This window comes from Bubalus kerabau, unplaced genomic scaffold (assembly GCF_029407905.1).
Source record: "Bubalus kerabau isolate K-KA32 ecotype Philippines breed swamp buffalo unplaced genomic scaffold, PCC_UOA_SB_1v2 scaffold_50, whole genome shotgun sequence".
Classification (NCBI taxonomy): domain Eukaryota; kingdom Metazoa; phylum Chordata; class Mammalia; order Artiodactyla; family Bovidae; genus Bubalus; species Bubalus kerabau.
In genome coordinates this window covers 591039-606150 of record NW_026577904.1, presented here as the reverse complement: position 1 = coordinate 606150, position 15112 = coordinate 591039, and the positions used below count along the sequence as shown (strand labels likewise).

At 38.8% G+C, this 15112-nt stretch overlaps 1 pseudogene; it reads left to right on the top strand.

Annotated features, from left to right (window-relative positions):
* Positions 1-594: 594 nt before the first annotated feature.
* On the top strand, positions 595-11583 carry LOC129640846 (rho GTPase-activating protein 20-like; annotated as a pseudogene).
* Positions 11584-15112: the final 3529 nt, after the last annotated feature.

Here is a 15112-nt window from a genome sequence, read left to right as displayed (position 1 = left end):
TCCTTGAAAAACCTGGCTCCAATATCTGTTATCTCTCTAACTCTGCAGATAGCAGAGGACATGAAAATACAGGAAAAGGAACTAGAAAGGCTGATGAGAGAGGAATGTCATCGGAGAAGGAGGAGAGGCGTATTCAGCTTCATTTTGAGGGGAGGGAATACAGGAAACAGGACTGAATGGGGTGGACAGTCCCTGGAAGGGGAATAAACAAAACGAGAATGAATATGGGAAAAAGATTTCCACACGTAGGGAAGAGCATCTATAATAGGGAATAATGAGAAAGGAGTGGTGAAGGAGGAGAGGGTGAATCTACAAAGGCCTCAAAGCAGAGACGTTTAACACAGTAAATTCATAGAAACGGAAAATCTGATTACACAAGTGTTTAAAATCTTTCAATGTATGAATGTCAAATCGCTTCTTGGGTCGAAAATATATTTAGAGACACTGAAGAAAAAATTTCAAATTGACTTCGGTGCTGTTCTAGAACTGTACCCTCATATACCACAGCTCTGTCAAAACAGGAGCAAGCTTGTGCTCTGGGCTTCTAGACATGAAACGTCCCAAAGTTTTCTTTTCTTTCCTTCCCTATAGGATATGCTTTCCTTTATCAATCAAAAAGGGCCATTCACAGAAGGCATCTTCAGAAAATCAGCCAGTATAAAATCATGCAGAGCCTTAAAGAACAAACTAAACTGTGGAGACACAGTGAACTTGAATGATGAACCAGTTCTTGTGATATCGTCGGTCTTAAAGGTAAGGAACGTTTGAGCATTATCCACACACGGTAAATCTGAAGCTATATGACTGGTCCTTCATTATGAGTGCCCAAGAAACCTAATAGGCATAAGAGAGGAAGGGTCTGAAAAGTGAAAAACACTTCACAAAGCCAAAACTGAAGGAAGGTACCTCAAATGTTATAAGCCCCATACATTAGATATTTTCCTTTTTCGTTGCACATCTTGACTCCGGAACACTCCATGCAAAAGAATAACAATATATTTCAAAATACCCACTTACACATTGAGTGTTTACCAAAACAAGCTTCCTGCTTTGGATGACTTCCTCATCACCTTCCTAATGAAGGCCACATTTCCAAAAGAAAATTCATATTAAGCTTTTGGAAACAGTTAACAGAAGTAACTTCCCAGGTGGCTCAGACAGTAAAGAATCCGCCTTCAATGCAGGAAACCTGGGTTCCATCCCTGGGTTGCAAGGATCCCCTGGAACAGGGACTGGCATACGACTCCAGTATTCTTGCCTGGAGAATCCCATGGACATGGAGTCTGGCAGGCTATAGTCCATGAGGTGGCACAGAACTGGACACGGCTGAAGCAACTTAGCATGGAGGCAGGACAGATGTTTACTCACTATGGTAAACTCGTGTGTTTAGTGTGTGTGTGTGTGTGTGTGTGTGTGTGTGTGAGTGTGTCTGTGTGTGTTAGTCTCCTAGTCGCAGCCGACTCTCTGTGATTTCATTGACTGTAGCCCAGCAGACTCCTCTGTCCATGGAATCCTCCAGGCAAGAATACTAGAGTGGGTTGCCATGCCTTTCTCCAGGGGATCTTCCTGCCAGGGATCGAACCTGCATCTCTTGCATCTCCTGCATTGGCAGGCAGGTTTTTTTTTTACCACTAGCACCACCTGGGAAGCCCATTTGGCTTACAATGAATCAAAAAACGCTTAGTGAGGCCACCAAAATCTCTGATCACTTCATCATCCTTCCTTCCCCTGTTTCACAATGCCTTTTACTTGAAAATTAGTGTAGGGATGACTCCACCATTTGTTCCTCCTTTTATCTCCCTTACCATCTTTAATGGGCTTTGTTAACATTTGTAAGTTTAGCCCACCAGCCAAGGTTACAGTTACACGGTAACCAGTTTTACTACGTGCCTAATCTTATAAATCTTATTATTAAAGCGACTGCAACAATCAAAATCTGTTTGGAATTTGACAAAAGTCAATAGATTTATATAAAAAATAGACTGAATTTGAAATGATACAGCTAAATCACAAGTGTGTAGTTAATTTTCTACCAGGGCGATAATACAACAGAAAGAAAAAAATTAATCAATCCATCTTGGTGCTTGTTAGCAGCTATGAACAAAAATATATTCATGTAGTAATTACTACAGACAGGTTATTAAAATTATCTTAGAAACCAAATAACATATGGTGTTTCCTTGTCCCCTATTAATGTTCGATTGTATGATAATAGCAACAGTGCAGATATGATTTAGAGTTGACCCCTACTACACTGGACCCATAATAATACACACTAGGTATGCAAATAGCAAGTAGAGTGCTACCCTCTCAAAGGTGCACACTTGGAACTGATTTGATTTTTGAGCAAGTGTTTCTAGGCTCTTGCCTGTTTCCATGCTATAAGCACAGACTAGTAAGAACCGGGTGGCTACTTATGGGTACAGGTCTTAGACAGTCCCAAAGTTTTCTCTTCCTAAAGTTGATTGATCTTGGTGGGGAATCAAACCTTGCAACTTTGGCCTTGAGAATACCATATGTCAAAGCATCCATGGAGTTGGTCTAAATCAGAAATGAATATATAGTCAGAACCACTTTGAGTTTTTCATTAAATTGTCTATAAACAGAGGTCCAATAGCAAATACCCATGGCATATTCTGCATGAGTCATGTCCTGGCTTAACCATACTCAGTCTCACCAATCGATTCTACAGCACAGGGTTCAGGAGAGAGAAGAGACACACTCCAAGTGCATGTGGTTTGGTACACAAGGCAAGGGCCCTACCACACACTCCCAGACTCCCAGAAGCCAAAGCCGATGACATGGTTGAATGGCATCAACAACTCCACGGACATGAATTTGAACAAGACCCAGGTGTTGGTGATGGACAGGAAAGCCTGGTGTGCAGTCCATGGGGTCACAAAGAGTAGGACGGGACTGAATGGCTGAACTGAAATGGAGTGCTTCCTCCTTCCAAATGTACTGCGGACACTCCCTAAGTAGCCTAGTGAAACCCTGATGACCATGATTGGGTACTGTATACCAATTAGAAGAAAAAGTATGAGAGGCCTCAGTCTTTGTACATTATCTTCATACTCTGTCCTCAGTACTCAAGAGTGCCAGACACAAACAGCAGCTCAATAAGTACTGAAAGAAGCAAACACTATCAGGATTACAATCATGATAGATGGCTTAGAAACACTGCCTAAAGAAGATACTATTAAGAGAAGTCAGGCTGTATATTAAGACCAGTGGAAGCAAGTTGTGCCTTTGAAACTGGCAAGGCAATGCAATCATTTCCTCTCAGTCTTGCACAACAGGTTACAACTTCATCTATTTTAATAGGCCCCATTCTACAATAGGAGGCCTTGATCATCAGGATAAAGTTTCCAGGCCTCCTCTTAGGAAGCTGACATTTGCATATTCTCTCCCACAGGTGTCAAGTTGCAATGTATCTAAATTTTCAGTTTCCTCTTTGGGTGGATATATTCCATTCAAAGTGTTGTAAGGGTAACATGTAGTTTACCCTTGGGGCTTTTGATTTATTTCTAACACCTGCTGCTTAAAAGTCTGTAGAACTGAACTTTTATATGATTTTTTCTTTTTTTTTTAATTTAATTTTATTTTTTAAACTTTACATAATTGTATTAGTTTTGCCAAATATCAAAATCAATCCGCCACAGGTACACATGTGTTCCCCATCCTGAACCCTCCTCCCTCCTCCCTCCCCGTTCCATCCCTCTGGGTCGTCCCAGTGCACCAGCCCCAAGCATCCAGTATCGTGTATCGAACCTGGCAGCTCAACTCCAGAAAAACAAATGACCCAATCAAAAAATGGGCCAAAGAACTAAATAGACATTTCTCCAAAGAAGACATACAGATGGCTAACAAACACATAAAAAGATGCTCAACATCACTCATTATCAGAGAAATGCAAATCAAAACCACTATGAGGTACCATTTCACACCAGTCAGAATGATTTTTTTCTTTTTAAGAAAACGATTGAAGCTATTTCAATACTAGTTTTTTCCCAGGGAGCACACATACTTCAGGTTTTCTCTTAATATGTGTATAAGAGCATGTAGGGGTGTAATTTTGTTTATTTCAGAACTTCTCTTTCTTGAATTACGAGTAAGCATGTGTCTGAAGTAAAGAAACAAAATGGGCATGTGCGTTTCTTTTCAAGAAACTAATAGGATTTAGGATCAGTTATCACCAGACCTTGCCAGTTTGTACTAATGTGTTAACATGTACACAAAGAGTAAGTTCCAGGCGATAGAAGGAGCTTGAGCTTCATTCTCACTGCAGCCCAGACTCTGCTTTTATGCTTCTAATTTTAGTTGGGGAAATTCCATCCACTACTTCTGGGTGTGCAAGGCTGTGGAGAATGACAGCCAAGCTCTGTGTGAATCAGTCTGGGTGGCTGTGAAGGAATTGTGGACTGAATTGAATTTTTCCACTAAATATTTTCTTTGCAATTTCTCCATTGAATTTATCCTAAGAATAATATATGCTTTTTGATCTATATAAGGATTTTCTTCGAAATATCCAAGGAAGCATATTTACAGCCAGTCTGTATGATAAATGGCTTGATGTTATTGATCAAGGGAATGAGCAGGAGAAAATAACATCGACCCAGAGGTAATGATGCAATAATTACTCAACTCTGAGAAAATACAACCAACATACTCTTAGGAAAATATTAGCTTATAGTTTACAGCTGTGTCCTCTAAAATAATGACCAGTATTACGAGGTTTCACTTGATCATGCCCATGGAAGCCAGTTTGAAAAGAGATGCATGCCTTATTGGTGACACTGTAATTGCTGTTTTTCCCCTAATCTTATTAACATGGAATGCTTGACCATTTTACACCTTCTGAACACATGAAAGTGTTGGAGATGAATCCACTGGTCTAAAATGAGATGATAAAGAACCAATCCGCCAGTGGTATGATCTTAAATACAAACACATAACTAACCAGAGCAGGTCTTACCTGGTTCAGGAATTAAATTCAGTGAAACGTTTTTGTATGCATTCATGCCTGGAACTGTGAGAATGGACTGTGTACATGGTATAAAAAGAAGTAATTTGTTCTCTGTATTCCCACTTACTAAGCAAAATGACTCGCTTTATTTATAAGTGTTTTTTTCTGTCCTTAGGCTTCTAAACCAGCTGCCGAGAGCCAATGTAGTTTTTCTGCGATATCTTTTTGCAGTTTTACACAATATTGAGCAACATTCCTCATCCAATCAGATGACAGCTTATAATTTATCAGTGTGTATTACACCAAGCCTTCTTTGTCTGCCTAATTCTGGCAGCTCAGAAAACCTCACCAAACAGGTAATGAGATCTCTCATTTTTATGCCTTGCGGAGCAGAGTCCCCATCTTAAACCTGAAGTCTGCAGTAGTAACTCTGATGAACCAGTTTTTAAAGTGCACATTTTAATTACACTGCCTTGGAGTGGCAGAGTCCTACTCTGGTTGGGCATGGGAAGGTGTATTATAACTGAGAACAGTTGACTCACTTCCCCTTTGCCACCCAAGAGGTTAAAGGATAGAGAGGTAAGAGTAGGATGATATGATAGAAAAAACGTGGCTTTGCAATCGGAGAGCGAAGGTTCAACTCTCAGCCTAATCACTGAGGGTGTACAAGCCTCCAGACTATGATTTCATCATTACCCAATGATGACAACACCCAATACATCTGGTCACTGTCGGCACATCTTGGCGGCCTGGGCAATATGAGCACCTGAGGCTCCACACATACTGGCCGCACTCTGCCAGCTGTGGCTCATTCAGCAAAGTATTTGGCTTCCGTTGTGTCTCCGCCAGAGAATGAGGAAGCTAGTAAAATATTTCAGAACATCCTAACAGAGCCACAACATGCCTAATAAGATCACAGCTCTTCCCCAAGCTGCCCCAGACAGCAAGTGTGAGGCATGGCAATGTAGTTAGACAGACAGACATGTTTTCTCTCCAGATGCTTTCTTCCTTCACAAACCCTCCCACCCTGCACAGAAACCTCTGCTACCCACGTTTCAGATATTTCTTCACCGAAGTGAATTTCACAGTTTGTGTTGTATTCGATACTTTATAAGTTTTAATAAGATGCTATATATAAATCCTATCTCAATAAAACTAGGAAAGAGGGATGGTATGCGGAGGAAGGAGGGAGGAGGGTTCAGGATGGGGAACACATGTATACCTGTGGCAGATTCATTTTGATATTTGGCAAAACTAATACAATTATGTAAAGTTTAAAAATAAAATAAAATTAAAAAAAATAAATAAATAAAACTTAATAAGAGAATATACATTTTTGCTCCAAACATCCTGTGTGGGGTGCTTAAAAGTCATCCTGGTTTTAAGCATGTAACCATCATTACAAAATTTAAGTTATTAAAGCAGACCACATATTATAACTAGCCCACTGACTTAAAGAATTTTAAAATTTGAGCCCAAAGTACTCTTGAAAGTATCAGTTATTTCTTAGAAAAAGCTGATGTATATATATATATTTTTAATCAAGTCTGAATTTTTCTCAGACTTCTTTTGCATTGTTTGTTAGAGCCAAGATTCATGGATGAAATGTGATTTACTATTACACCATATGTACAGTAATACCCCATTTTTTGCCCCTTCGTGTTACAGATTTCTTTCATACAATTTCTCATTGAAAACTGTCTCAAGATATTTGGAGAAGATATCACTTCTCTCTTTGGAGAGATCTCAGTGAGTTGTGATAACAGTGATATCACTGATATCATTGATAACAGTGAGAAGGTTGCAGGTACGTGAATAATGTAACTGGCTTTGATGCCAAAGACAGAAAGGCTGCCAGGGGTCAATGGGAGATCCTAGAGCCCAAAGCACATTCTAAGGGCAGTAATTTCCATCTGCTCCAAGACATGGGCAGTTTCCCACTTGTGAGATCAAAGAAAGGATAAGACTGTTCTGATTTCAGGAAGCTACTAGTAAGCTTTAGGAGACATCATGGTTCAGTTCTGTTCAGTTGCTCAGTCGTGTCTGACTCTTTGTGACCCCAAGGACTACAGTGACCCCAAGTCCTTGGGGTCGAGGACTGCAGCGCGCCAGGCCTCCCTGTGCATCACCAACTCCCGGAGCTTACTCAAACTCATGTCCATCGAATCGGTGATGCCATCCAACCATCTCACCCTCTCGTCCCCTTCTCCTCCTGCCCTCAATCTTTCCCAGCATCAGGGTCTTTTCCAATGAGTCCGTTCTTCACATCAGGTGGCAAATCATTGGCATTTCAGTCTCAACATCAGTCCTTCCAATGAATATTCAGGACTGATCTCCTTTAGGATGGACTGGTTGGATCTCCTTGCAGTCCAAAGGACTCTCAAGAGTCTTCTCCAATACCACAGTTCAAAATGAACCGCCCAGTATGTTATCACATTTGGAAATTTTTAAAATAAAACTTGAAATGCAACTCATATATAAAAGATGTGCTCTGGCTTAACCTAGGTTGATGGGCCCAGAGCACTGCCTGGTTTATTCCCCTCTCCTTCCTTTTTTCTGGGCAGTGGTCCCTGAGGCACTGCAGGTTTCTAGTGCCTTTGAATTAGGTTGGAAAAAAAAAAAAAAAAAAAACCAGCATCATTGAGGAAAAAAAGGACTAATGTCAGAAAAACTTTCCAGACTATCAACTCTTGTACCACTGTTTACCAGTTGCGTTAACTTTGGCCAATTGTTCTAGCTCAGTTTCAGTTTCTTCATCTCTAAAATGTGAATAAAAATATCTAAATCTTAGGATTGCTGTAAAGATTAAATAAGATAATTGATGTAAAACAAATCTGTAAAGAAGCAATTAATAGGGCTAGAAGAAGTTCTCATGAGATTAGAGTTAGTACTACTTGAGCCTAGCAACAGTGGAAACAGTGCCAGACTTTATTTTGGGGGGCTCCAAAATCACTGCAGATGGTGACTGCAGCCATGAAATTAAAAGATGCTTACTCCTTGGAAGAAAAGTTATGACCGACCTAGATAGCATATTGAAAAGCAGAGACATTACTTTGCCAACAAAGGTCCGTCTAGTCAAGGCTATAGTTTTTCCAGTGGTCATGTATGGATGTGAGAGTTGGACTGTGAAGAAAGCCGAGAGCTGAAGAATTGATGCTTTTGAGCTGTGGTGTTGGAGAAGACTCTTGAGAGTCCCTTGGACTGCAAGGAGATCCAACCAGGCCATTCTGAAGGAGATCAGCCCTGGAATTTCTTTGGAAGGAATGACGCTAAAGCTGAAACTCCAGTACTTTGGCCACCTCATGCGAAGAGTTGACTCATTGGAAAAGACCCTGATGCTGGGAGGGATTGGGGGAAAGAGGAGAAGGGGACGACAGAGGATGAGATGGCTGGATGGCATCACTGACTCGATGGACGTGAGTCTGAGTGAACTCCGGGAGTTGGTGATGGACAGGGAGGCCTGGCATGCTGCGATTCACGAGGTTGCAAAGATTCAGACACGACTGAGCGACTGAACTGAACTGAACTGAACTGAATATCTGAGAACATGTTCAAACTAAGTTAACTGTTTGCTTTCATTTCATCAGTGACAAAAGAACAATCTCTTGAATCCAAGTGAGAATGACAGTTTTTTACAAAAAGGGACAACTGCAGTATGATGCCATGACCTCATCAAGGATGGGTCCATCCACTGACCTGTCTACAGTATTCTAAGGCCCCGAAGATTACAGTCCCCATAATCACACTTTATCCTTGCTTTTTCTTTATCCTATAATAAATCTCTCACTCAAGAACACTTTTTACAAAATATTTGCATAATTTTGTTGAGTTTGAATTAAATGCTCAGATCTTATCCAGAAATAAATGAATTTCCTGGCACAAGAATGAACATGAGGCACTTCAACCAAGAAAACTACTTTGGATCATTCAATGAAAAATAAGACCTTTCAAGGTCCCAGCTTATACCATTTCAGTTTTTCTTGATCCCATATATCCGTATTTGAGAAAATATTCCCCCCAAAGTATTTCTTCTTTCATTCCTACCATATTATTTTTTGTACTGTATTGTCCATTTTTATATTGATGCAATAAAAATAGGTTAGAGAACCATTTCATTTGCTTATGATTCAGTTTAACACTTTGGTAGAGGCTCAACTGGCAGTTTGGGTCTCAACTAAGATCACTTATGAACTTTTAAGCACTTGGCAGCTCAACCTGGAGTAAGCTACATGTCTGCTGTTTGAAGTTGGCTCTGGGTTGATCCCCACGTCTTCAACAAGAAAACCGGCCTACTTCATATGGTGGAAGAAGAGTTCCCAACAGCAAGAGAGGCTTTTCAAGAGTCACCGTAGAAAAGGGCTCCACAGAAGACTACAAAGACAATGAGTTATTCATTATTTACTGAGGAAAGTAAGGGAGTTCCAGAAAAACATCTATAGTCAGCTTCACTGACTATGCTAAAGCCTTTGACTGTATGTATGCATGGTGCTCAGTTGTCAGTCGTGTCCAACTCTTTGCAACCCTATGGACTGTAGCCCACCAGCTCCTCTGTTCATGGGATTTTCCAGGCAAGAATACTGGAGTAGGTTGCCATTTCCTCCTCCAGGGGAATCTTCCTGATCCAGGGATCAAATCCATGTTTCCTGAGACTCCTGTGTTGGAGGTGGTACCTTTACCTGCTGAGCTGTCAAGGAAGTCCTTTGACCATGTGGATCACAACAAACTGTGAAAAATGATTAAAGAGATGGGAGTACCAGACCACCTTACTTGCCTCCTGGGAAACCTGTATGCCGGTCAAGAAGCAACACTTAGAATCGAACATGGAACAGAGGACTGGCTCATGATTTAGAAAGGTTGTATATCATCACTCTGCTTATTTAATTGATATGCAGAGTATATCATGCGAAGTGCTATGCTGGAGGAATCAAGTTGGAATCAAGATTTCTGGGAGAATTATCAACCTCAGATATACAGATGATACCGCTCTAATGGCAGAAAGTGAAGACAAACTAGAGTCTCTTGAAAAGGGTGAAAGAGGAGAATGAAAAAGCTGGTTTGAAACTAACCATTAGAAAAACTAAGGGACAGCTAGGTCATTTCCTCAGAGGATAAAAAATTACAGAAGCATAAGAGAAACAGAGAGCATTTTATGGCTTATGCGTTTTGAAAACTTAGTTTCCTAGGAAACAACAACAACACATGGCAGAGGGTAAAGATCTAGGTGGAAACCTCATGGGAAAAGCCTTAAATCATTAGGTGTATGGAACACATGCCACATTTCATAAATAGAAACCAAGGGGAATTAGGAAGCCCCCAGAGAACAATTAAATAACATGTCTAAGAAAGATGGGGCATCGTACATTCATACAGAATTTCTTGTACCTCAACATGGAACAGATCAGTGAAGTTATTCCCATCAACATGAGAATTACCGTATGGAAGGAACAAAGAGAACCACTGGATTTGAGTAACACATGTCTCAGTAATAGTGGTACAGGCCAATCACCTGGGACAAGAGAGCAAGTAGGACCTTTCAGCAGATGTCCAGCATACACAGATGACACAGTGGATAAATGGCATGCCTCATTCCACAATCACCTAACTCCTTAGCATTAGAAGACCCCAGAACATGATACATTCATGGAGAAAATGGAAAGACCTTGAATTTATGCCAATCTGGGAACAAAGGATTACACTAGGAATGTACCATTTAAAACTATACAACAGTACATATCTTAATATATTACAGTTTGTAGACTGAGATTGATACCAATATATATAGAATACTTGATCCATGCATTGTTTCCATAGCAAGGGTTCCAGGGTCAAATCGGTTTGGGAAATGCTAGATTTTCCTACCGGAAATCAAAATGCCCATTAACATATTAATGTCTTAGAGAAGACTCACAGTAAAGAAACTCAGTATTTTCCACATCTGACCTGAGAGGTCGTTTTGGAGGAACCCTATTAATGAACGATCCTAGGAACATACATATATCAACACTGCTCTTAGTTTATCTTCTTAGGTCACAGAAGATCCTCTACAATGCAACCTGCTCCAGTAATCCATTTTTTCTTCACTATCTCTCAGTGTAGATCCTTTTCTTTAGCTGGGTCAGACACTTCACTGTTTCCTGAACAAGATACATGCATATCTCTAAGTATAATTATCAACTCCTCTTTGTCTCTAAATATACACAAACTAGATAGCTACTTGGGTTCTACTCGCTCAGAAATTTCACAAGAGACATCTGTGACCATTCCAGCTCAAATTAATTGCTCTTTTATAATGCATAAACATTTGACCCCATTAGATATTGGCTCCTATGCTGCTATGCACCATCAGGAATTACACTGGTATTTTTATACATAGCTCAACAATCCAAATTCCTCTGGTAAATGATTATTCGTTGTGTTAATTTTATATTACTTTTAATGCCTGGGTAAATGTCTACTAAAAAAAGGTATAAATGAACTTTTGAATTTTTCTAAGAGTACAGAAATTACATTGACTGGTAATGACTGCAAATTTTAAAACCGAAGAGGTAGAAAACAGCACAAATGGAATTTCAGTGAGTAGCAGTAAGACATAAGTTTTAGATATGACTTTACAGTCTTTACTGTTCACAAGTTCTGGTAGTCACTGTTTTTATTCATCTAGCAAAAGTGGGATATCGGTGTGATATATTTGGGAATAATCGCATGCTTGTATAAATTTTCTTTTGAGTAGAAACAATTCCATAACAAAAAGGGGTAAAAACATGGCTGGGCAGTGTATCTGTGAGTTTTTAGGCCAAGAAAGATACACAAAAGTCTCTCAAATCTGAAGAGGAGAAATAACAGGAGATAAAGAAAAGCTGAAAACAGTCTGTCAACTGTAACTCACAGAGGAGATTCTTGCCATGTGGAAATGACAAATAAAGGTTAGCTTCCCCCTAGGATACTCACCAAGAAAATCAAGTTATTAATTTTAGAAAAGACTCTAGGAACTGATAAACTATACAAGGACCCACTTGTCTAATGTAGAATGAATAAAAGACGATTTGATTTTCTGATATTAGTCTTTACTATAGCTAGTAAGATCTGTGTAATCATCAGACAATTTTCACTTAGTGATGTAATTAAGGTTAACTTTTTTGAAAAGCAAAGCAAAGATACTAAGGATGAAAATATTGATTGATTCCAGAAAGACAGCTATTGAAAGGCTTTAAGAGGAAACTAATTATCTTTATGGTGATTAAAAATTATGATATATTGACTAGAATATGAATGTAATATATATATTCCATTTTTATTTCACTGCATTAGCTATATCTCAAATAATTATTTTTATTTTTTAGTATTTTAGTTTTTCAATCATTCAGTTAATACATGTTATAATTTTGTGAATTATTCTTTAATCCATACATTGGTTATGCTTTTCTTTTTTTTCAGGTTCCCATACTGAAGGATTTTCATTACTATTTGTAACAGCTAATTTCTAATTTTAATAGAATAGTGACTAGATAATATGTGAATGATTGTGATTCTTTGTGACTGCAAGTATATAGTAAATTTTAAACTTTTAAATGTGGCATGCATGCTTTAGAAGAGTATGTATTCTCTGTTGGGTTCTCTTTTGGGTACAAAGATATATATATATTTAAAATCATGCTATATATGTTACTCTGAAGAAGGACATGGCAACCCACTCCTGTACTCTTGCCTGAAAAATCCCATGGATGGAGGGGCCTGGTAGGCTACAGTCCATGAGATCGCGAAGTCAGACACGACCAAGCGACTTCACTTTCACTTTTCACTTGCATGCATTGGAGAAGGAAATGGCAACCCACTCCAGTGTTCTTGCCTGGAGAATCCCAGGGACAGAGGAGCCTGGTGGGCTGCCATCCATGGCGTCGCACAGAGTCGGACACGACTGAAGCGACTTAGCAGCAGCATATGTGTTACTCAAATCCTCTCTGTATATTCTCCAAATTAGTAGTTTCTAAGAGAGGTGTTAAACTCTCCCATTATGATATTAAGTTTGTCAATTTTATTTTGTAATTCTGAGTTTTTATAGCTGTTTGTTTTGGAGGGGGGTTACAGTCTACATCTATATTAAGCATACACAAAGTTATAATTTTATACTCTTCATAAATATTCTTTATTAATGTTAATGCATCTGCTTTATATTCTATTTTGAATAATATTTTTATTTCAGCTCTTCTTTTGGTCCATATATGCCTAGAATATCTCTTTTGCTTTTTCTCTTTTGAAATTTTCTTTTCAGGGTGGGTGTGCACAGATTTGGTGGTGTGCGTGTTTTTGTGTCAGTGTCTCCTATAAACACCATATAACTGTTTTTTTTTTAATATCTAAGCTAGTAATTTTATTTTTAATTTAACCAGAGTCATGTAATCTATTTACATTTGTTGTCACTACAATGTATTTTGAGTTACACCATTTTATTCCATAGTTTAGTTTCATCAGCAGTTTCTAATGGCTTCATTTGTCCTCCTTCTTCTAACCTTTATTGGATTAGTACACTGTAGATAAGTGTTTTCCTTATTGATTTTTATTTATGCATATTAAAACTTCTCAGACATTCTCTCTCTGAATATCCTGCTGTAACATTCCTCTATTATCTTTTGCTAGCATCCCATTAAAATTCTATTAAACAAGGATTCTTGAACACCATATCTCAAAATTTTTTCAATGTTTTTCTTTATGCTGCATCTTGGGTACAATTCTTAGTTCTCTCTTCCAGTTTGTTAGGTCTTTAACTTTGTCCCATTCCAGAGTTAATGTTTTAAATTTTATGAGTTTTCAAATGCTGATATATTTTCTAGGGCTACCAACTGGATCTTTTTCCTATCTTTATGATTATGTATATATATATATATATATATATATATATATATTTAATATAGATCATTCCTTTTCCTTTCTGATTCTGGTACCAAGAAATAGCCTGCTGCTGTAACAATACCTAAATATGTGGAAGGGGCTTTGTAAACTGGGTAGTGAGCAGAGGCTTGGAGAAGTTTTTGAGATACATGCCAATAAAAGCCTGAGTTACTGTGAGGACAATATTGGTAGAACTATAGATGTTAGAGGTGATTCTAGTAAGGATTCAGAAAGAAAAGAGGAGAGCTTGAGAGGCAGTCTATCTTCTTAGAGAATAAACAAATAATTATGAACAGAATGTTAGTAGAAATATGGACATTCAAGGTCATCCTGGTGAAGCCTCAGATAGAAATGAAGAACACGTTACTGGAAACTAAGACAAGATAACCATGTGATAAAAGGCAAAGAACTTGGCTGAACTGGTGTTCTAGTTCTGTGAAAAAGAGAGCTTGCAAGCAATAAAAATGAGTATTTATTTCAGCGGCAGTGAATTACCCTACTCTGTCTTCTGGCTCACTGATCTGTTGCCCTGTACCATTCAATCTACTGTTGATTCCTTCGAGTGTATTTTTTATTTCAGTTATTGTGCTCTTCATCTCTATTTGGTTGTTTGGCTCTTTGTTAAAAGCTTTTAACTTCTCACTTAGTGCATCCGTTCATACTGTGGACAACACTTTGGAGGTTTCTAAAAAAAACTAAAAAGGGAACTACCATATGACTCAGCAATCTCACTCCTGGGTATATATCTGGAAAATACAAAAATTCTACTCGAAAATATACATGCACCCCAATGTTCATAGCAGTACACTTTCAAGACACAGAAGCAACCTAAGGGTCCATTGACAGATGAATGGAATGCACATATATACAATGTAATACAATTCAAACACATTGAAACCATACTCGCAAAAAACTAGTCAATCTAATCACACTAGGACCACAGCCTTGTCTAACTCAATGAAACTAAGCCATGCTCGTGGGGCAGGTCATGGTGGAGAGATCTGACAGAATTTGGTCCGCTGGAGAAGGGAATGGCAAACCACTTCAGTATTCTTGCCTTGAGAACCCCATGAACAGTATGAAAGGGCAAAATGATAGGATACTGAAAGAGAAACTCCCCAGGTCAGTAGGGGCCCAATATGCTACTGGAGATCAGTGGAGACATAACTCCAGAAAGAATGAAGGGATGGAGCCAAAGCAAAAACAATACCCAGCTGTGGATGTGACTGGTGATAGAAGCAAGGTCTGATGCTGTAAAGA